General features: G+C 44.8%; 1 long non-coding RNA gene and 1 pseudogene across 1 annotated transcript; one reads left to right on the top strand and one right to left on the bottom strand.

The window, feature by feature from the left end:
• The first annotated feature begins 4,638 nt into the window (after window positions 1–4,638).
• Window positions 4,639–6,615, top strand: LOC142574339 (uncharacterized; annotated as a pseudogene).
• Window positions 6,616–17,359: 10,744 nt separating this feature from the next.
• Window positions 17,360–24,530, bottom strand: LOC142574338 (uncharacterized). The gene is made up of 3 exons (XR_012826501.1): window positions 24,410–24,530; window positions 22,753–22,889; window positions 17,360–17,694 (listed from the first exon to the last, which is right to left on the bottom strand). It is a non-coding gene; the product is annotated as an uncharacterized LOC142574338 (long non-coding RNA).
• Between the last annotated feature and the right edge of the window lie 274 nt (window positions 24,531–24,804).

Genomic DNA, 24,804 nt, shown 5'->3' with positions numbered 1-24,804 from the left:
AAGCTTACGAAAAGGGTTCTACTTAAATTGAGGACGACGCAATGGGTGTAACGTTAAGGGATAAGAAAAGAGCAGATTGGGTGAGGGAACAAATGCGAGTAATGCGAGTTGAAATCAGAGTTGAAATCAAAAAAAGAAGAAATGGGCATGGGCAGGACATGTAATGAGAAGGAAAGATAACCGATGGTCATTAAGGGTTACAAAATGGATTCGAAGGGAAGGGAAGCGTAGCGGGGGGCGGCAGAACATTAGGTGGGCGGACGAGATTAAGAAGTTTGCAGGGACAACATGGCCACAGTTAGTAACATGACCGCGGTTGTTGGAGAAGTATGGGAGAGGCCTTTGCCTTGCAGTGGGAGTAACCAGGCTGATGATGATGATGATGACTACTCTTGCTAGTAGGGAATCGCGTGGCACTTTTCCTTCGTGGAGTGACAAGTGAAAAATATTAGCAAAGAACCTTGATACCCAGTGACAGTGGCGTTTTAAGATTTCATTGGGTATGATATCGTGATCTGCGGATGTCTTGGGATCTAATATGAGAAGCATTGCCATTATGCCTTCTTTTGAAATACCGAGGTTGCTTTTATCACTCGATCGTAAATTTTTATCACTCGATTGCAAATTAACACAAGGACGAGCGCTCGTCCTTGTGTTGGTCCACTTCTTCGTCCCTGGTTGTTTGCGCACAAAAATAAAATAAAAATGAATCTGTTCAACTAGGCCGACTCGCAGCTATGCTTCGATCGTAAAGTTCACTCTGAAGTACTTTTATTTTTAGGAATGAAAACAGATCTGAAGAACTGCTTATATGAGTCTGCAATGAGTTTGGGTGCTCTGCAGGTGTTTTCATTCAAGAATACACTTATTGCCGCACGTATGGTATCACTTATATGCTGCCAAAACTTCTGCGATGACGTTGCCATGTATTCGGAGCGAGTATTCGTCATAAAATACATTCGATCTGTTTTAAGCTCACTGTGCACCTGAGAACTTAGGTTTGGAATCACTGGGGTGGGGGGTGGGGGGGCAGTATTTTTTCGCTTATTCTTACGCGCAAGGCGCAGTGCCCGTTTGAGATGGATAATATTCCGCATTACCCACGGATTTTTTATAAGCGCTTTGTCCTGTGGGGTACTAAACGCGGTAAACAGTATTCTGCGGCAGATTTGTAGTAGTTCCAAAGCTGGTCGATATCAGTCGTTGTAGGCATTACGTTAAGCGCTGTCTCTAAGTAATCTTAAATGGAAATGTGGTCTGCTCTATTGAAATTGTACACTTTTGTTGTCGGGTAGCTTACCAAACGCTTGTTATGTTGTTTCAGGGTGCTTACGATAAAGCTTGTGGTGTGAGATGCCTTGTTTGACGCTGTTTTCATGCCGAAGGGATCCTTGGGATAAAAAAATTGGAGCACGCTTAAGCTTCGCCTTCAAGAGTGGTACGCGACAGCGTTCCCGTCGACCCGCCAAGGGGTGTAAGACAATGGGCTACGGCGCAGCGACTACGCGCCCCGCATCGCACGCGGTGAGCGTCGAGCAACGCAGCGTTCGGCGCGACAACGAAATGTGCGCCTGAGCAAGCGACGCATGCCTGAGCCTTAGAAACAGCTCGTTTCTAAGGCAACACCGCGTTCACTAGATGCGCTTTTGTACCGCTTTGAAGCATCGAGCCCGTGGCTCAGTGGCGACGCGTCTTGGCTACCGAAGTGGAAGGACGTGCGTTTCATGGGCCCCCAAGGAGCGGTGGTTGCGTCTAACAGCGGCCGCGGTGACAGGATCGACGGAATGGATACCGAGGGATACGAAGTGGTTTTGCCTACTCTGCCATCAGGTCGTAGTGTTTTGAATACTTTATTTTTGCACGCGGATGTCTGGTCGAGGCCTTACCGAGTCGAACATTTCCGGGACGCGTTGGCGCGTCTTGGTTTGCTCCCCGAAGTGGTAGCGTTGGGGGCATATCAGATGAGCCACGTATGGGCTGTGACTTTCAAGAGCACGGAAGGGATGAAGAAAGCTTTGGCATGCGGCGAAATGAAGGTGAAGGGCCAACGTTGTTTGGTTATTCATCCGGCAAACCAGGACGTGCGTCAGAAGCTTCACTGGCTTCTTTTCAATGTGGCTGACGATGATGTGCGTGTAGCGGTTGCTCCGTTCGGAAAGGTGACCGAGGTCTCGAAGGAAAAGTGGAGAGTTCAAGGTATCCAAGACAAGGGGTCGACGACACGCCTCGTGCGCCTCAAGCTCCATAACGGCATTAAGGTTGATGACCTTCCACACCAGCTTCGCGTAGCCGGTGACATGGCCCTTCTAGTCGCGCCCGGAAGAGCGCCACTCTGCCTGCGGTGTCACAGTAAGGGCCATATCAGACGAGAATTCCGAGTTCCTCGCTGCATGCACTGCCGTCGTTTTGGACACGAGGAATCTCAGTGCGTGAAGACGTACGCAAGTGTTGCGGGGCCGGTTGGTGGAGAAGACACTGCGGAACTCGTCATGGACGAGGCTGACGGTGAAGAAGCCGCTAGCGAAGCATTGTCGAAGCTCGAGGAACTTGATGCGGCAACGTTAACCCCGCCCGACATGCCCCAAGACGCAAGTGTTAACAAGGAAAGCCGAAAGCTGACCGACGCAGCTGGCGACGCCACCGGCGTCGTGAAAGTGCAGGATGCCTCAACGCCGTCGAAGTCACCTGAGGAGCCAGCACTCATGGAAGTAAGCGAGGGAACAAGCGGAGCCTCAGTCTCCAAGCGCGGCCACGACGCTACGCTGGACCAGCATGAGGCCCTGGCTGCAAGGATCTCGGAAGGACCGCCGCCAAAGGCGGCGATCATTCGGCGATCAACGCTGAGGCCGCGTCCGAGCATACCTCTGGACCGGAGGGCCGCGTAGACGCCGCCGACGTAGCCGCGAGAGCGTGTGCTTCGCGGCGTCGCTTCTAGTCTACGCAGTGACCAAGCCAAACTCAAGGGACGATGGAACGCCATGACAGGGACATCAACTGTGCTTTCCTAAGGCTGCCATGGCAGCTGCGGAAGGTTTGTGCAAAAGGCGAAGGCAGCTTTGGCCCCAGACGCATGAGGTGGGTACCATGCGGTTCGTTTGTTCTTCAAAAAACATAACCATGGCTCAAAACACTGCACTTCGTTTTGCTACTATAAATGTCCGCGGTCTTTTTGCCAAAAAGCGGCAATACCAGCTTAGCCGGCTTTTCTTAGAAACAGATGTTGATATAGCAGCGGTGCAGGAGACAAAGATAGAAAGTGAAGAACAGACGGATCGCATGGTGCTGCAGTTTCGCAATAGATACAATGTTTGTGTATCACATGCTGTTGGCACTTCCGCGGGGTGCGCTATCTTCATTAGAAACAACCTGGGAATTAGAGAAGAAGGGGTCTTTTCTTGTGAAAGTGGAAGACTGGTTTTTGTGGATTTTTTCTTTTTGGGTGTAGGTTGGCGCGGGATATGTGTCTACGCCCCAAACACTGAAAGTGAGTGTGTGCCTTTCTTTGAGAGAGTAAATCAGCATTTACAGTGTGACAGGAAAGTCGTATTGCTAGGAGATTTTAATTGTGTATGTTACGCGGCCGATCGAGTGAAAAACCTTCCAGTGAGTGACAAAAGTGCTTTACTTTTAAACACACTAGTGCAAGAATCTAATCTGGATGACGTCGGTAATTTCCTGTGTACTACCGGCACGCCTGCATTCACATATTTTCAAGGGCAAAGTCACGCAAGGCTAGATAGAGGGTATGTCGCACTGGAGCTTGTTGCGATGTGCGGCAGCTATAGTGTGAAACACGTCTCGTTCAGCGATCACAGCCTTGTAACTTTTAGTGTAGGTTCCAAAGAAAGAAAATCGAAGTTTAACTGGAAGTTGTGGAAGTTCAACGATGGGCTGTTAATGAACGAATCCTTTTGTGAAAGCGTGAAGCAAAAGTTAGATAATTTGATCGAAGCCGAAGATGGCAACGTACTAGAATTATGGGAGAACTTTAAACAAGGAGTCAAGATCAGTGCTATAGAAGAAGCCACTAAAGAGAAATTTCTTAAAAGCAAAAAAGAAAATGAACTGGAATGTGAGCTTGATTTTTTGTACACCGTGGAAAGCCAGAGACCCGGGAGCCGAACAAAAGAAATAACAGAACTGAAAAGCCAGCTTGAGCTTATCGAAGAAGAGAAGTTCAAAGGAGCAGTTATAAGGGCACGAGCTGAAAGGGTTTGGCTAGGTGAGACACCGACTAAACGAGCCTTATCTGACGAAAAGGCATACGCAAGGCGAAATGAAATCAGAATGATTCAATACGAGAACGAGATCACGAGCCAACCTCAAAAAATTGAAGAGGCGTTTCTTGATCATTATAGCAAATTATTCGGGACTGTTAAAGACGTCACAGAAGAATTCAAGACGGACTTTTTGTCAAACATGCCGCAATTAGAGGAAGACATTCAAAAACTTCTGGAGTGGCCTCTGAGCATCACCGAAGTGGAAGGAGCCATAGATGATTTAGTTGCAGGCAAGTCTCCGGGACCTGATGGACTCGGAGCGGCCTTTTATAAATCCTTCAAAAGTGATGTCAGTGAGATCCTGTTACAGTTGTTTAAGGAGGCCTATGCGCAAAAACAGGTTCCTCCTTCTTTTCGGACATTGCACGTAGTTCTGATACCGAAATCAGAGGACCCAGAAAAATTGTTAGCTGTCGACGCTTACCGGCCGATATCACTAATGAATGTAGACTATAAGATATTTACAAAAGTGCTCGGAAAGCGATTACAGGGAGTGGTGACCAGAATAGTAGGGTCGCATCAAACATGCGGCATTAAAGGAAGGTCTATCTACACAAACATTCATATTGCCAGAAGCATTTTAGAATACTGTAACGACCTAGGTGAACACTGCGCCATGTTACAGTTAGATATGCAGAAGGCTTTCGACCGTGTGGCCCATAAAATTCTTTTCAGTATTCTAGAACACATAAAGGTAGGGGATTTGATCTTAGATGGGGTAAAGATGTGCTATCAAGACTGTACCGCCAGCCTCATTATAAACAAGGAGGTTACCAAAACCTTTAGCGTCCGGTCATCTGTGCGCCAGGGGTGTGGTTTGTCGCCTCTTTTATTCGCAATTTACCTAGAGCCGCTTTGTAGGAAAATCAAGAATGACAATAGAATATCGGGTTTCAGAGTGCAGTCCGCGGAAGTGAAAGTGCTGGCATACGCGGATGACATCGCGTTGTTTTGTCGGGATAAAGAAAGCATCGAAATCGCGGTCGCAGAGGCGTTATCATACTGCAGAATGACAGGCAGTGCTATCAACTTTGATAAATCCCTAGGGGTATGGATCGGCAACTGGGAAGACCATCCGAGTACGTTGGCAAATATCCGCTGGACAGTCACGCCGGCAAAGTACCTAGGGGTGCCGCTTGAGCACTACCGTGACGCCGTTTATTACTGGAATGCCGAAACTGAAAGGGTCCGTGAAGCTACACTTAAATGGGGAGGCCGCAATTTCTCTGTTTGCTCGTGCGACAGTGTGCAACCTGTTTGCCGTCGCTAAAATTGCTTACGTGCTCCAAGCGTTGTGCATGTCAAGGGCTAACATACAACGTTTACACAGAGTGCTCGCAGTGTTTGTGTGGGGTTCAAGCTGGGAGCGCACCAGTCGCACTAATCTCTTTCGTTCGGTTAAAAATGGAGGATTAGGTCTGGCACATTTGTTCATTAGGCAGATTGTGTCGAGGTTTGTTTTCTTGCGGGACCAAAATGACCCATTTTTAGTAACTATGTTTCAAACAAGGCTGAGCGAAGCTATACCTGAGTTTATTGTATCGTCACATCGGTGCAGTCAAGGCAGAGCGCGTGGTTTCCTAAAAGAGGTAGTCTTGGCTTTTCAGCTGTTAAAGGTTCGGTTTTCCATGGAATACTTAAGTAGGGTACCACGAAAGCGCTTATATAAGGACCTGGGAGACACAATTGCCGGTGCCATTGTATCGCTCGATGTTCTGCATTGGACCTGAAAAGGATGTACTAAAAAGAGTAAAACGAATGCCAGTACGCCCGTCGGTAAAGTCCTTCTTTTTCCTGCTCCACACTAATACTTTACCTGTGAAACCGTGGCTAGATGAAAAAGGCCTTTCCGTGCCTTGGAGCGTCAACTGTTTACTATGCCGGAAACCCGAAACAGTAGAACACATTTTTCTTGACTGCTGGGATGCTGTGTTCCATTGGGACATCTTACAGAGAACACTAAAGAAGGACTTGCCGATTAGACCATATGGGATTCGTTTCTTGCCTACTCTAAATGAAGACAAAGTACCCTATGACATGTTCATGCTCGTGTCTTTACATAGCTTATGGAAAACTAGAATGGCCGTGAGACATGCCGATGTCAATTCCCGGCCTGTTAGAGAATACCTCATTGAAAGCATTTGTCACATAAAGGAAATGTATAATTTACAAAAAGAAAAACCAACATGGCTCAGTGTGATGACTGAGCTAGCGAATTTCAAGCGTTTTTAGCCCTGTGACTGCCAACCAATGGCAGAGATTTTGTCGTGACCGTTGTGTACTGTTAAAATGTCTTGTTTTGTAGCCTTGTTGCCATGTCGGTAATAAAGAAAAAAAAAAGCTCGTGGCTCAGTGGTAACGTCTCCGTCTCACACTCCGGAGACCCTGGTTCGATTCCCACCCAACCCATCTTGCAAGTTGTTTTTTATTCATGAAGTGCCTGCTGGGATTTATCGCTCACGGCCGCCGACGCCGACGACACCGGCTTTTCTGCGACACGAGCTCCTTAACGCTGTCGCGTTAAAACAGTAAGTAGTGACTGGCAGGACCCTTGAACTCGTGTTGGTTGGTTGACAGTCTGCAATAAGTCGTACTTCAACATTGTTTCGAACATGCTTTCAGCATGCAACTTATCTAAAGCTCCTGGAATTATAACATGCCTGTTCACGCCAAGTAAGTTAAAATCACTTACTAATAATATTTTCCTTCTGCTGTTTGTCACATTTGATAAGTGGTGACCGCGTCTGTGAAAGACCTCTCCTGAGCTTACGGGAGGCTTGTAAATAGGGCAAACAATTAACGGTGTTTCATTCATGAATATTCTGCACCACACGTTTTCACATCCATGGAAGCTCAGTGGTGGTTGGTATGTCAAAGGCCTTCTAATTAGTAATGTGAAACCACCGCCCCTGTTCACCCTGTCGTTACGCAGTACGTTCCATGAAGGAGGAAACACATTGGAGTCTGTAACATCGGGAGACCGCCAGGCACAACCAGGTCTCAGTAATGGCAATCAGATCGGGGTCATGTAAAACTCTTGTTCGTTCACTTTAATTAAGAACACTACATGCATTAATGTCGATTAGTCTGATTTCATACGGCTTTTGACGTCACTCAAGGCGGAAGGAAAGGACGTTATAGTTGCTTGCAAGCTGCACCCGTAAATTAGACCGGAAATCCTATGTGTAAACAACGTGGTTTACGTAAAGTTTGCCATGGACCAGCTTCACTTTGGCATCTTTGCTTTTATCTGCCCGCGCAGAGTGCCAACGCAACGTTATTTTTCAAGTATTTCACGTGAGTAGTCATCAGATATACCGCGATCTGTTTCTTTTAGTTTGCTGCAAATTTAGCTATTTTTCTGTGAAGTCATATAGTCTCATAATTATGGGCTTTGAGTCCTTTTTTTTTTCATTTGACCAATTCGGTGAATTCGCTCTACCTATGATACAGTGATGCAAAAGGTTTCAGAGAAAATTTCTTACAACACTCTTTTCTTCAATATCTTTTCTTGTTTCATTATTGCCCTCGGGGACGCCAAAAACAACAAGATTATTTGTCCTACCTCTGTCATCTAATTCGGTCAGCCTTTGCTGCTGTTGTTCGACTGTGCGCGGAAGACATCGGACCCTACCTTTGAGGGTTGCTAGTTTAGCTAATAGCTCCAGAAGAGATTCAAGCTTGCCCTCGACACCGGAGAGTTTAGCCTCCATCTGCGTTTGCTTATCTAGAATTAGTTGCAGCCGCCCTTCGTTTATTGGCCCCGGGTTTGTCTCGACGTCCCCAAAAAGCAGAATAGAGAAATGCGACTACAAAACGCTAAAGATTCCGAAAATACTTGCGGGGAGCGGTAGTACAAGAAGAAAAAGATTTTTCGTGCGAAAGTGCGATACAGGAGCGTAATACCCAACCTGTAAAATAATCCAGGCATGCTTGAACGACATGAGCGCTGCTGTACTGCCGGTCCCACTGAAGAAGGGTCGAAGAATTGTTGCTTTTGTATCCACGGCGTTGGATGACGTGCCTCGGTTTGGACGTTTCAATAGGCTGCTGTACGTGATGCGAAAGAGTCCTGGGAACGATGCATCGAGAAAGACTGGAAGTCCTTTGCTGGTTCCTTGCGTGGTGATCAGTAGCGGCAGCATCTGTAAAATAATCCCGGCATGCTTGACGAATAGGATCGCTGTTGTACAGTCAGCGTGTTGGAAGTGGAATTTATTTATGTTCTGGCACATGCTGGCATAGTCGAATTGTGGACAAGACTGCGTGTATGCAAACACATAAAGAACCCACGGCACACCAGCCGCCAATTCACAAACAATACCAATGAGCGGCGTAGCACGAGCGCACGGTAGAAAACAGTACGCGCCGTGGACAGGCTAGGAAAAAATAAATGTAAACGGGTGGAAGGGGCTCGGGGGAGGGTGGAAAAGGAACAGGTCGGGTCGTCATAAAAAAACAAACAAAAAAAGAGCGTTAGGGTGAGTAGGCGCCGCGCTGCTGCTGTTGCCATGACAACATAATATCTTGTGCGCCGCCATTCTGATAAAGTATCGCCCGCGTGCTAGGGCCTTAACTGAAGGAATCCTTGCCGCAAGTGTTGAAGAGCGTCTGCATTAACACAGCCAATGGCAACCATGCGGTGATTCACCCCTGGGTTCTAGCTTCCGCGGTTAATGCTGGCCTATACTTAATGTGGATTACCCTGCAGGCGTCCACGATAATAGCAACTTCTGTAGCGTTTTGGCTAGTACAGAAAATCACGTTATTTTAGCTTAGATCATTTGTGAGGGGGACTAACAATGGACACTTGTGGTCCTCGTCTGTGGGAATGGTCCATAGACAGTAACCTACGTTGTTTAAACAAGGGAGAGATACGTATTGGCCTCGAGCTCCACCACTGGAAAAGCTGGCGCCACCGTCGCCATGACGTGCTATTAGGGATCACGTGGACATAGCGGCCGCGTGGGCTGCTTCGGGAGCGCCGAAGCGCGCTGAAAACGAGTTTAATACCTGTGTCACACGCACACATTTGGAAGGCCTTCCAGTCAACGGCCTTTGAAACGCCACAACTCTATCGACTCAAAGGAGTTGTCGCGCTGCTACGCGGCACTTTTGAAAGGCCGTTGAGTGGTTCAGGCGTTTCTCGCAAAATTGTGTGGCGCTGCGGATCTTTATTTTCGTTTTCATGTAACAAAACGCTAAACAACATTAAAACCATTTAAAAGCACTATAATTTCTTTTATGTTTGTTTATAAATTAAAAAAAAATTGTTTACACATTGCCATACATATATGTTTAGTTTTTAAGTTGTTGAGTAACGAAACTGCGGCAACGTTTGCGCCGCTCGATGCGGCTGCCATTTTGGTGTGTGTTCGCACATGTCAAGTGGCAAAAACACTTTATTGAATAATGAATAACACTCATGTATAGTATTTTTAGAGAATTTGGTTTGATTTGTTCTTTCTAATCGTGAGTACGAGCACACTGTGAACGAGAGGGCATGTTCGCGCTGTTTCCGCTTCCGTTGCTCAAAGGCCATCGAGATTTCGATAGAGTTGTAGGGTGCTCCGTTGACACGATAGACTATTGACGCGGCGGCCTTCGAAACCGCCCGTGTAGCAGCTCGAACTTGACCTTTGAGTCAACTGCCTATCGGTTGGAAGGCCTTCCAAACGCCCGTGTGACACGGGTATAAATTCCCTCGTACGCTACGGTCCTCATTCAGTGGCGAGATTTTCCCGCTTCGAGTGTCTCCTTTACAACGCTTGAAAGCATTACAATAGGTAGTGGCTGCCTTTGAAGGCGCGCAACATGGTAGGCTACTGCTCGGTGCCGCAGTGCCGGACGTACGCAATGGAGCCCGGTGTCAGCTTTATTCACACGTAGCCGCAGGACAAGAAGCTGCGTGAAGCTTGGCTCGCGAAATATAAAACCGGCAAATAGTCATCGGCTACAACTTGGGCATGCAGCAAGCGCAGACGCGAGGAAGATTTCTGCTTCGGCGCCGGGTCTGGGATGTTCGGAAAACGCGCACTGCGACACTCGCCCGAGTCCGCTGCCCGACTAATGTCATGACGGCTTGGTCTATGAACTTGTCGATGCTATAGATACTGGCAAGTTCGCTGTAGTGGAAAGGGAGTGGTAAGAAGCACATTAAGAAAAGCATGGTATATGGTCATGTTTGTGTTATGAATTATTACACTGGATTACAAAAAAGAAGCAGCGGGAAGTCGCACGCTGTGAACACCGATAAACATACTGTGCGACGCAACTCGAAAAATAATATTGAAACGTCCAAGAATTTAGAAGAAACAAAAAGATTGAATCGTCGCGACGGCACATCACAGTCCCCGTAGGCGTCGAAGTCTCTGCAATGAAATTATTTTTTAACAGCTCTTATAGCGCCCACGCAACAATGGTTGCTTGTATACTGTCAAATGCTCATATTCTGCAGCCTAAAGCTCATGACACGGTGCGAAAACGCGCGCGCGGCGAAAGCGAAACAGTGCGCGGACAAGCATTCAGACGCGCAGTGAGTCGCTGCGAATTTGTGCAACCGCTGCATTGAGGCTTCATTCTGTCACGCTCCATTTATTTATACAAACACTATAAGAGCATATTTCACATAGTTTGCTCTCAGCGTTTCAAGAAGCCGGTTCGGGAGACTACATCGCGGCGACCGCACGCAGTGGCGTTCACTGTACGTATCCGGTAAAGAGATAGCGTCTGTAAACGATTCTGTGCTTTCAGTTTGCCCAAGATTATTATTTGGACAGTAAAAAACTTCTCTCGTTTCGAAAGTACTTACAGAAATGTCCGGGAGAGCTCGCGCGTGGTGTTTTCAGCGAGCGCTGACCGCAAAACCTATGAGGAGCACGCCGCGTGATCCCTCATACTACGCCAGCATGGCGCTTCCGATAGATGGCGACTCCGTGACTCCTAGCCGCCAATATCCCTAATAATCCTCACTCCGTGCTAGAACGAGCTCGCTACCAGAAATTTCACTGCGTCATCTTGGTCCGCTATTCATTTCGCTTCGTATACCGACCATAGCTCTCTCGGTTTTTTTACATAGATGGCCAGCTAACAGCAGTTCATATACACGGGCGCGTTTTCGTCAATTACACTGACTTTCAACACTAGGAGACCTTGTCAAATGCTGGAAGTAAAAAAATTGCGCGTAATATTTGTTCGGCTTGACGGACTTCTAAAAGTTTGGACGTTACTTTCCCGGGAAGTGCATATATTTACTGTAGCAATAAAACTTACCTGTTCAGTGTTCTCCAACTTGTAAGAATATTACTTTCCTTCTGCTTCCTTCAAATGTATTGTTATTGGAGTGAAAGACGATTATGACATAAAAAAATAAAAGAAACGCTACTCAATTACTTCTTTTACTGGGGGGGGGGGGGTATCCCGCTAATTTAATATAGAATTTTCAGTTGCGATATCACAAGAAATTAAACAATACTTGTAAGGAATCGCCTAAGGATTGGGAAAATGCTTTATGACATGCCAGCAGTATTTTGCTTCTAATATTATCTCTGGCTCAGCTACAGAAGGGTCGCATCCTGGGAGTTGAATCTGATTAGGTTACTATTGCTATCAAAGCGTCCTGCTCTGATGAAATTTGAAAAGCAGTATTACAGATCCTACGGAAAGAAATCGCCTACCAGAATACTATAGTTAGGGATGTGTTCCATTGAAAACACATGTAAAAAGCACGTCAGTTCTGTAGAAAGTGGTTAACCTAATAATGATGGTTAAAACCAGGCCAGAATATGATCAGAAAAACAACAGACCAATAGTTCTTGTTTCTAATGCAGTCAAGCTTACATAAGGGGTTCTTATTTGGCACATAGAACAGACCAATAGTTCTTGTTTCTAATGCAGTCAAGCTTACATAAGGGGTTCTTCTTTGGCACATAGCGCATTTACCTAACATAAATTACCCATTGAGTACCTTTAAAATGGAATTTAGACCTGGATGTTCAATCTGAATGAACACGCAAATTTTGAAAGCCGAATTCAACTCGCACGACGCAAAAACAGTACGCAATAGTATCCGTTACATTTGATGCAGGCATAGCCTACACCAGAATTTAGAACAATTTTTTACGCCAGTTGCAATCTCACGACGTTCCTGTGTGCATTGTGACATGGGCAGTTGAAGTTTTGAAGGGTAGAGCATTTTACTGGTCAAGGCTTCTTTTACTCTTGTAGGTACAAGCAAACACAAGGAATGGAAGGCGCTGTCCTCACAACGGTTTTATATAATATCCTGCTTTGCACGACCCAACTTGACCAGTGTCTTAGTACTTGCGTTCACGTCGATGACATTTGTGTTCTTGCCAAGGCTGATTAAATCAATTCACTCTTCTCGATTCGGCACGCGCACGTAAGGAATCTCCCGTCCTGGCTATTCGGACGTAACGCTCAATTCTCGTAAATGTGCGGTTCTAAATTTTCCTTTCACAGACCTATAGTGAATATTTCACTCGCATGTCACTTCAGTATTATATGGCAAGTAGAACCAATTACGTACTTTGGCGTAATTTGCGATGGATCACTGAATTAGTGCCCGCACATTGATTGCACTGCTGCAAACGGTCTGCGTGCGATCGTAATACTGCGAAAGCTGAATAATTACCATGCTCTACCAATTGATCTACCGCGCTACCGTCTTCCCATCCACTGTCTGGGGTATTTATGTGTTATACTACAACAAATCCTGGGAGCTTTAGCCAGTGCCACTGCTCACAAACATTGGCGGCGGATGTGGAACATCCTTTCCGCCGCAGGCGTCACAAGTACTAGTCTGGGTTCGTAGAACGGTTGCCTTCTCTCAAAAAGATCATGTACTCGTCATGCCTGCGGCAGAAAAGATGTTCCACATCTCCCGCCAAGGTTTGTAAGTGTTGGCACTGGTTAACATTCCCAGGATTAGTTATAGTAGTAAGCCATAAATACCCAAGAAAGTAGATGGGAAAACGGCACCACGGTAGCTCAATTGGTTAGAGCATCGCATGCGTAATTCGAAGGCGTGGAGTCGTTCCCCATGTGCGACAAATTGTTTTACAGGGAAGCTGTTAAAGGGCAACTCCGGCGTCTTTTTAAACATATCAGGATATTGTCATTTTCAAATGGCATTGACAGTCCTGTCACCGGCAGGATGATTCAGTTTGCTTAGAAATTCATCAATCATTTTAAATAAGCAATAAACGAGATACCAAAACCGAAGCGGGTACTTCCTTCGCGCGACGTCACGATGAGTCACCGACGTCAGATTCTACACCAGCATAATGCAAACACGCACAACGCGTGCTAAAATAGCGGTACACATGGCGCTAATGCCAAGGAAGCGAAGCTGATGTCTCCTGAAGACACAGATAGCTTTTACAGAGTTTCCCAACTAGACTGCGGCGATTTCAGCGACGATTTCAGCAATAGTGGCGGTGTATCTGTAGCCTCCGACGTCATAAACACAGGATAGCCCGTAGAAAGTCAGGAGTGGGGAACGCAACCAATATTTAAAATTCATTTTCAGGAAAACTAAATGATTTTCAGCCATATAATTTGGTGCTGATAATCAGAGTGCAATAGAGAACATATATTCAAAATTTTATTAAGATCAGTGTACACAAAAAAATCGCCGGAGTGGCCCTTTAAAGGCGACTTTCCCCACTACCGTTTGCGCGTGTAGAAAAAAAATCCCAACATAACACTATACCAGGCCGGCCCGCGGTGGAAGTGTAGAAGGTATGGAACACTTCGCAAAGGTGAGCCCTTCGCAAAGATAATGAAATGCCGGGCCGACCTGCAGTAGAGGTGAAGCAGGCGTTAAGCACTCCCCATATGTGGGCTGATGCCGGAGATGACGGAATGCCGGACCGACCCGCGGTCAAGACGCAAGTCGCTATTAAGGGGTCCGCCTATACACCTTCGCGGGTCATCCTTCTTCACAGAGTGGAAGGGCACTGAGCTTTAGAGCGCAGCTCTGTCGCGCCCGTTCCCGCGTTTCGGGTCGCCGTCGGCCTTGTCGTTGTGCCTAGCCGTAACTAGCTCCTTAGCCGGGACCTGCACGCTCCTGGCGTCATCTTTCGCGCACGGCTCGAGCCTTGCTCTCCGCTTGTCCTCAAAAGCCGGATCACTTGTTCTCGCTTATCCTCTCGCCTCCTTCCTCCGTGCAGCTCCGTTGCGGTGACTCTCGCCGCCACCGTCCACTCCGCCCTCGCCGTCCCTTCTCCCGCTGTCGCGGCACTGCCGCGGTGCCGGTGGCGGGCACTCCTTGTCATTTCGCGCGTGATCCATGGGTTTGCGCACCTCCATCTCCGCGTCGCGGGGTTGTACAGCTCTCAGCCGTGTCTCTCGCTTCCCCATTTGCCGAACGCATTCCTCAGTGACATTTGTCACCTTTGGCATGGCTTGCGCCCGGCTGTCCTTCTCCCGCCTCCACTCTTGCCGTATACCTCCCCTTACCTGGCGCAGTGGCGTTGCGGTGACTCGAAAGACAGTTATAGCGCTTTGTGCACTTACTTCTACTTCCCATGCCAACCTTATGCGGCCAAATTGAGGCCTATCTGTGAGTTGTCCTTGGCATCTTTGTTTCTTGACTTCTCATGATATTTTGTCTAATATGATTGTTCCATTTGCTAGTCCCTGCTTATTTGCAATGTATTCCAAAGGCTCGTTTTTAAATGAAATTGCGAACTAATTCGCAAAGACATCCCTTAACTATCCTCTCCCCTTTCTGTTGTACTGCCTACTTATTTCACTAAGGCTACATTTCGCACACGTAGAGTTAAGCAAGTGTTGTGCAATCCAATGTTAACTGCTTCTCCGGAGTATTGGCACGTGCTTGTGTAAACTGCTTTCACACAAGCAGTCTTGGGGTATCCGTCAGCAAATTGCGCTACACTCTAAACATTTTAACACCCTTAAGGGTGTAAATGACTTGTCCCATGGGTGACACCCTTTTTGGCTGTATTGCTACACCCCAAGCAACGGGATGCAAATTAACACCCCACAAAAGAAGGGGTGTTAATATGACGCCACCTCGCCTATGGGTGTAAAACAAACAACACCCTTTCTATATGGGGTGTAACACAGACACCACCCTTTCAATATGGGTCTAGCATGGACAATACCCTTCCAAAAGGGTGTTATACCTGCAATTATTTTAGTGTTCACTACATCCACGTAGTTAATGGGCAGACTAGCTGTTGTGAATGCTGCCTAGCCTTAGCTATGGTACTACCTTGTTCAGTATGAGCCAGAATCTGTGAGGCGTCCTCATATTGCGCTTCTGGTCCGTCATGTGGTAGCATAACGTGCGACCCTTTCAGGCAAACAACTTAAGGTTTCGCCATTGCAGCAAGGCACACAGGCCATGCTTTTCGTAATCTTCCTCCGCAGTGATAGTACACTGCCGGCAGGCTGCAGAGCGCAATAACAATGCGCGCTGCACTAAGGACACAGGATCTCCCGCACCTTGGTGCACCAGTACTTATAACCCCGTGGAAACAGCACACAGCCAAAAGCATGGTTACATGCATTTCAGAAATAATTAAAAACCTCCACTTGGTCAAAAATTTTCGCAACACCAGCTCGACCAGGAGGGAAAGACACCACAGCTCATTGCTGTAGCTCATATTGAATGCAATTGAGCGCAAGCAATGCATGGATTGGCGACGGTAACAAGTGCAGTACTACAGAAGCATACGTTTGCCTGTCAAGCAGTTTTTTGCCGTTTTAAGCACACATTTTATACCTCTATACATTAAAGTTGTCATTTATCTCCACGGGATGCTTCTACTAGTACTTTTACACATGACTTAAAGGCAGCACTGAAAGCCAAAGAACTAAGTACTTCCACGCCGAATAATGTTTCAGCATTTACGAACAAAACAGCATGTGCAGCTGTGCATGCTGTTCAATATATAAGCATGCACTATTTCCTGAAATATATGTATGCTCCATTTACTGCCAGTGACCTGCTTATACCCAATAATTTAGTTTATTTTTCACTATGTGCTTGCATTGAATATTCCACAGGCATTGTAAGTTAAGCTACCAGAATAACAATCAGCTAGTCTAAGGTTACCTAATTCAACAAAATCATTGTAAAATTTGTGACGAAATGTCAGAAGAAAAGTATTTATTTCATTAAAGACAAATGGTTACATAATAATGTTTGCACATTTTAAATGTAAAAAGGAAAATAAGGAGTAAAACCATACCAATACAAAGACATAAGCACCAAATAATGGCACAGGCTTGCTCAATTAAATTTTAAGTAGAACAGTTTAAGTAACCTGACTACGAACTATCACATGTTTTCATTCGAAAAGCACTGCACCTTATCATAAAGCACAAAAATAACCGGTCACATAAGTAAGAACAAGTCTGAGTGTGTCTTTAACACAAGGATAGAAAGTTGGGCGAGTTGGTACAGTAACATGATCTTGGATTGTAGCGCGAAATGACACAGACCAGAAGCAGACAGGATGAGCGCTAACTCTCAACTAAATTTTTATTGAAACGAAGAACACACACATTATATTATATATATATATATATATATATATATATATATATATATATATATATATATATATATATAGGTGACTGCAAAAAACCGCAGCACATCTAAATGAATATTGAATACATAGTAGTCACATGAAGACGACAAACAAAAGCCATCAGCCATCAACTGCGTGGCAAATCTCAAATCTGAGTGCAAGCTATTCTCTTATCAAGTATACCTGTAGGCATTGCGACCAGTGTGCTCCCAAGATGTATCAGGCATTAGTCATTGCAGAGTTGTAAGGACATGACAATCCTAGGATGATTATGTTCTTGAGGCTTTTTTCCCCACTTTCCATCTTTTGAAACGTGCATACTTTTCATGAAAACAAAAATGCTACAACTGGCGTGTGATAAGTTGTGCATCTTATTTCCTAGCAGCTCATTGAAACGAGCCACGATGACAAATTACAATGCCGTTGCCTCATCAGACATTCAAATTTCTTAAACACAAACAAAACCAGATAGGCATTAGAGTGAGCATCACTTAAAAACATTACACTGGTTTAAAGTTATTGCACCACTTTGTGCCAGGTAAAAATGTTGAAAACATCAAAAATGTTAACATTCTACGGCCAAGCGTGAAAACTAAATAAAAAAATCATTAAGCTTTCTTAAACGGGTACAGGAGCTTTACAACTGGCCGTCTTGGTGATGGACACGCAGATAGATGAGCAGCCATTCCACTGAGACGAGAATGTTGAGGGCTTCGCATGGAAGTCTGCGAGACACTGCAGAGTAGTTCTTGGTCCACATGAAGGAGGTTGCTTGCATACACATCTGGGCCACCATACTGAATGCATGGTGTTACCGGAACCTTTTCCCCCTGCATTGTGGTAAAAAAGCATGGTTAAGTTTATACGATATTTAATATGCAAAAAAATGTGAGGCATGCAGACAGGACACTAGAGTAGAGAAGTGAACATGAACACGAAAAACATGAAATATTTCATTAAATTGTTTTATTAGATAAAATTATTATACTATGTGTCATTCATTATGAGGGTTCATAACCGCAACATACTTAATATATAAGCAGGTAGATTTATCAGCTTGGTCAGTTTGCACAAGCTCGTTTGAGGCAAGAAATCGAGTTTCACAAACACAACCTCAACATTCTTGATTGAAAAAGGAACACCTCAGATGACATGCAGTCCTGTCAGTGGGAATTGCACAGTTCAAGAAAAACAAATTAAAACTCACAGACCGAAAGCTAATTAATTGATAGGTTTTAGTAGCACAAGGGCATCTTTGGCCAATGAGCGCCAAGTCTATACTTGAAAAGATAAACTTAGTGCATCTTTACAAAGCAAATATGTAAAGATGACTAATGCCTCTCTGCACTACAGTTGCTTTGCTCTAGCGTGCAGTCATTTTAATGCATGCACACGTACATACACACGCTACACCCAAGTGTAACAGCTGCAGAATTAAAATTGGGCAGCAACAAAGTCGCTACCTTTAACCATTGATCCCAAGCATTACTAGTGACTGGAGGCAGTACCAATATCGCCAATGACGAGTCGCACTCTTTCTGCCCGATGTTACGCTGCTCTTATTGTCAAAGATGAGTTACAGTCGGCATTGAGGGAAAGCTGCCCGCAAGAGCAACTCCTATTTTTGTGTTATTTCTAACCAGAGACCAATGAAGTAATATATTTTTAGAATGAGAATGACACCTAAAAATTGAGTACGTAAAACATTTGGTACATTTCTCCGGAATTAACTTGGCGGTTAACGGCTAAAGAGGCAATCCAGAAACTACAACAAGTTTTGACATGTTTGCTACCAGTGAATGCTAGAAAATATGTTGGCATTCTGTAGTTTTGTCCAACAATGCAAAAGGGATTCTTAATAACTGAGGAAATAAATGGAAAAGTATCATGAAGTATATTTCGTGAATGTAATGCAGAATCGCCCAACTTCTGTTACTATATAATCTCCACTTGAATAACCTGCACTTTCTGAACTAGTTCAGGAGGTGCTGCATTTCGCTACTCATTCCACCAGTTCAACGCGGCAGCAACTGCATGTTGTGATTTGTTTTAGTGCAGGCTTTGTACAGGGCGAGTTCCCAGCATTCCTTGCACTTGGCCGAAAGGTAGTGCATGTTTACGCAGCAGGTGTGGTGCCGCTTCTGCACGAGCAAGGTGCAGAAATAAGAGTTTCATACAATAATTACTAGAGGGAACTCTGACGTTAGTGTCCACAGGAGATCAAACAAGAACGGCTGTACCAGCATGGAAATTATGGGAAGTACATGGATTTGCCTAAACTTCGTTTGTTTGGCTTCAAACGGCTTTGTGACTTTGTAAACTAGTCATTTTCAACAATATACTGTATAATAAATAAATAAACATTAAAATCGTCCGACGACAGGATTCACACACAGGAACTCTAGAACAGAAGTCTGATATTGAAACCATTAAGCCACGGAGGCATATAACGACAAGCGAGTGCAACGCCCTGATGAATTCATCGCGGGCATACCAGTGCCTTGAGACGCTTGGCGCCTTTCGATTTGGCCACCTGGACAAGCTCAATCGTTGCAATTAATAGCAATTGTGCGTGTTGGCGCCGTCTTCTGCACTTCGAAGAGTATAGACATAGACTGCGCTGAAATTTACGACAATAAGATTTATATAGCGTATAATATACGAAGCCACAAGAACGTCTGAATTCACAAGCATGAATATCAGACAAATCCATGTGCTTCCCATCATTCCCATGGTGGTACGACTCCAGCACCAGAGTTCCCTCTAGTAATTACTGTAAGAAACTATGGCAGAAACAGGAGTAATAAACTAAGTTTTGCTGTCCCATAAATCTTACTGGTCATTAATTCCAAGTTTTAGTGCAGTCACATGTCTAGAAGGCAATTGTGGTATTTTGCATAAACATTGCAAAGCCAACTGTGATGAATGTTCACTATGGTAAATTGTTTATGATCGAGTAGCATAGACTACTGAAGCAATCTCTGGAAGGCAAGTCAAGTAATTTTCTTATTAGCAGCCTTTAAGCAGCATTCGAGCATATGACACATGCACCTCAGATATGCAGATAATATTTCCTTGACTCAGCAAGAAGCGATGCTTCATGTTCCACGAGGCTACTTCTATCAAAGCAGTATTGGTGCTCTCTAAAAACAATGCCAATGCAGATGATCCAAATATTTTTCAGGGGCAACAGTTATGCCTGAAATCATGCTAGATTAGTTTTTTTAAACGCATGCTCAGACCATGTTTGAAGTGCTTAAAATCCTCCTATTTATTAGACTAGCCATATCTGTACACAAAGGCTACTAATTAGGTCCCATGCTATATCATCATCTTAACAAAAACTTCACTTAGTAATACACATGCTGTGATAAGATTTGAGACCACATTAAGATGCTGAACAAGGTGAATTCATTATTTTTAAAATGAAGCTCCTGTTCTTCCAAACGAGAAGAAAGGATACTGAGGGTCAAAATTTTTCTGAATCACAGCTGGAAGATGCCAGGAAAGGCACATGGAAACTTATTTGTAATTTTCTATTTAAATGTAGAAATGATAAAGGGAAATGAAAATCGTCAAAAAAAAAACAACCAGGCATGGGGGGAGAACGAACCTACAGCCTTTGCATTAGGCATGCGATGCACTAACCACTGCGCCACCGAGGCAGCATTCAACCATCCACAATGGCCCCTCAGATTGTCGACGCTCGAACACGGCCGTAGTACCACAGTGGTTAGTATATCACATGCGTAATGTGAAGGTAATGGGTCCGTTCCCCACCCACAGGTGGATATCTTTTAATCCACTTCCACTTACCTAGAATTTATCATTTCTACACTTCATATAAAAAACTTACAACATGTTCCTGTATGCTTTCCTTGGCCTCATTATCTGCTGGCTTCTTCCAGTTCTGCTACTTCCAACACTTATACATATTCTAATCTGGTAAGTAAACAGTTTTGCATGATGCTGGAATGCCGTATAAAACATTATTGCAGGGCCGTGTTATGTAGAATGCCTTACATTGCCCAGGCAAGGTGTATTAATGTCAATCTGAAAAAAAAAATTCCCACTCAAGGCAGAAATGCTGTGTACTGCTGTGTGGAACAGGGTTTAACGAAAACAACTTGTTCAGAAATAAAGCCACCAAACAACGAGGAACTATGAAAACTAGATGAAAATTTGTGCAGTTGCATTTTAAAAATTCAGCACAGCAAGAGATGAAGACATAATGAAGGAAGCGCGAAGATGGTTTATTTTGGACACACGAGGCAATATACTTGAAAGATGCATATGAGCTTACACGTGGAGAAATATTGTTTACGTAGCAGCTAAACTACGAACAGGCCTAGAGCACACTGATACAAGGTGTCGAGCATGTAAATCTTATCATGCCCTTAAGTCAAAGAAACATGGCTCTTTCTCATGATTCGCTACACATGGCTGGCTCACACAACTTAGCCACTCCTATATATGCCTTGGAATTACCAGGTGGTCTGTATGACATGTGCAAGCTTTAAATATGTACAAGTGCCACGTAGCTGGACAGCACCAAGGTAATGTCGTTTGCCATCGTTTTGAGGAAGTGAAACCAATTCTTGCATTTTTCCTAATTAGGTAATTAGTTATTAACAATTATTTAACTGCTCAAATATTTTATTCAAAGCAAAAGTGTCAGTGCGAAAATTGTAGAGCATCCTGCAAAATTCCCAATCCAGCTTTCTACTGCTCAGTAGGTGCAACAAATTTTTTTTTTCAAGCCTGAAAGAAGCCAGTGAACACATGCAAGAAGTGCCGTGCAACTTACCGCTCGTGCACCTGAACACCATTTGGCTCCTGCTTTCATGCTTGAAAAAGCTTTTTGAAGAGAATATTTTAGAAATTGATTAATTATTATTGACTATGTTTCAGGCAAAATGCATGAAATAGTGTGACTGCCACTTCCATTTTCGGCGACATGAATTGACTCCATTTGCATGTCCAAATCCAGCTATACATGGTGCGTGTTTTGAGCTGGTTCTGTAATTTAGGCTGGTTTTGACTAATTGAAGCTTCGCACCCTAATAATGGAGTCAGCCTCAAAAGAAATTGGTACATAAATGGTCGCTGTCAGTACTCCATAATCCTTTAACTTGGTGCAAAGTGCTTGTGAGCCAAGAAGTTGGTAGTTCTAAGCAGTATTTCTCATTTTGACCTGGTGTTATATCCCACTTACTATGATGCCATGCTGCTCAGTCATGCTGGTCCCAGCTTCAATCTAGGCCATGGCAGCTGCCCTCCAATGAGGGTGATATGCAATACCGCTTATGCACTTAGATTCAGGTGTACATTAAAGAAGCCAGGTTCCCAAAACTTTAGGTTTTGGAATGTAAAAGCCCATAATTTAATTTTAAAATCTAAAGGTGCTTTATTAGGAGCAGGGGCATCATTTTGAGCTTTTACTGCACTGCCATGGCACCAAGAAGCTCCAAGTAAATAAAAACAATTTCTTAGACAATGTACATATCTTGCAAACATTTACGAACACTTCTCTGCATGCACCTCTGTTGCTGTTATATTTGGATCCGTATGCCAAGGCGGGTTATGATGTTAGAACATGTTTCAAACTTTCTTTTACCGCTTTAAAGTTGTTGGTTATTTTGCTTCTCACTGTGTGTCGAACGCACATTTCAGTGCATCAATTTCTTCAGAAAGTGCACTCCTCTTTATTTATTTGTGCATGCAAAAAGGGTTCAGAAGAACTGCTTTCTGAAGGTCTGTATAATAAGCAAAAAACAATTCTATGTAGGCTGCACAAAGAGAAAGGATTGGTTTGTAAATATGTTATTTAGTTCTTAAAAAAAGAGGCAGCTGTCAGTATTCTGTTCCAAAGTAAAAATTGCCCCTACCTGGCTCTGCTTCATTTTCCGATGTTGATGGTCCATTCGGGGGCACTCAACTGATAGGCTGCACTTTGGCGATGTCGGGTGTGCTGTCACCCGGCGCAAGGTCGATCGACATCCTCACCAAAAGTCGAGTCCAAACGCTATAAAAGAAATATCTCATCATTTTGCTATCAGTTTTGTCATCTTGCGTGTTTCACACACGGCCGTCAGTGAAATATTTCGTCACTTGGATACTGAAAGAAATTCAAGCATTTTCTGGCAGCCAAGCTGATGATGATGATGTGTGGTGTTTTATGGCGCAAGGGCCAGGTTTGGCCAAAGAGCGCCATGACAAGTGGTAATGTTGACAATGTATTATGGAAGATGTGACTTGGCTGTAAACTGGCCTAAAAATTGTCGCTGTAAAGTGCGTAAAATCTACGTGCTATAAAATTATGGCGATGACTAATGACGAATACTATTAACATTAAAATCCATCGTGGAAGAATGATGCACAATAGAAAATATATAGGATGGTAAAATTACTTGGAGCACTGCTGCCTCGCCAGAGCCCTTGAAACACATGGGCCTAGAGGCATGTGCTATACAAAAGAGCTATCACAGCGGCATCCTCTGAATTTACTGTGTATTCAGCTTGGCGGCAGCCAAGCTGAATACACAGTAAATGGAGAACATTAAAGAGCAAATGCAGTTGTCACATTAGATTGATCAAGTACAGCAGAAATGGAAAATAAATCAGTGATACTGTGTCTGTTGGCTTTGAATGCAAGAAATGTAAAAACAGGACCTTGCAGCCACGCCACTTTGAATTTCCCGCGTTTGCTACACCTCACAAGTTTGGCATCGTCCGGTACTCGGGGATAGTAACCGCTTAAAATCAAGATGAACGAGCGTCGGCATAAATTAACAGGATACTTAACCGGGCAATATTGGCGCATAAAACAACTCACGTAGCGAAGCTACTGTCAATTACCCGATGACGCATCTGCGGGCGGTGCGGTTTGGGCGAACAATTCAAAAAGGAATGAGAGTTTCACTTGTTTCACGCCTACTAAGCTAAGACAGAATTTGAGTTTCCTACTAAACTATACTGGATATTTACGCTCCGAATAAAACGCTGGAAATTTTGTTACGTCACATTGCATACGTATGAGTGAGGAAATTGCTTTTATTGTGTTGTACCCAGACGGCATGTAGCAGCTACCACTCTCGTGCAACAAAAGCATGAAAGTGGTACTCGTGACACCGAAAAACAAACATATACAGCGCCAACGTTACGCCCCTTGGAGTTGGAACTAAGCACGATCAAGCCAGTTAGTTTTCTAGCTTTCATAACGCCATGAATACGACCAAACATCGAGCGAAACAACTCTCTGCTCTCGAAAATTATTACCGCTTCCATTTATATACCTATCGCTGCCACAAGCAAAAGTCAATGGGCTAGCTGTCCACAAGCCGCAGATTAGACTGACAGCAACATATTACGGTAACGTAAAACAATTTCCACGCTGACTTGGCAGCCGCGGTGTGCTCTAAGTGCCAAAGTTCTCGTTTGCCGCTCGAAATTCACACCATGATGACGGGCACTGCATCTTTCACATGCAATATTGCACGCTTTGCTCCAGAGCTCAATAGGAGGGCGAAACGCATTTGCACGTACCTGAAATCCGCATGCCGGAAACCCGTCGACGCTTCCGAGAACGGGGCGCACAGCCATACACCCGTACGGCGGCTTGACTTGGACGTGAGGCACTTCTATCAAACATTTCACATGCGACATGTTTCACAGCGATTGCGCGAGCACCAGAAAATGACGCAGGCCCCATTGCGACGCCGAGCAGACGTGCAGCCACCGCAGGCCCCATTGCGACGCCGAGCAGACGTGCAGCCACCGATGAGCTGTGTGCGCGGATTGCAGAGAACAAAGCCATACAAAACGTTAGGCGCGAGAAGATGGCGGCTCTCGTTGCGGAGACGAAGCGGACGAAGCAATGACGCGCGAATGAATGTTGCCAACTGTTGGTTCCGCGTTATGCCGGCGGTGGTGGCTTTAGT

Source organism: Dermacentor variabilis, chromosome 3, assembly GCF_050947875.1.
Source record: "Dermacentor variabilis isolate Ectoservices chromosome 3, ASM5094787v1, whole genome shotgun sequence".
NCBI classification, from domain to species: Eukaryota; Metazoa; Arthropoda; class Arachnida; order Ixodida; family Ixodidae; genus Dermacentor; species Dermacentor variabilis.
This window is presented reverse-complemented; position numbering and strand designations above follow the sequence as displayed.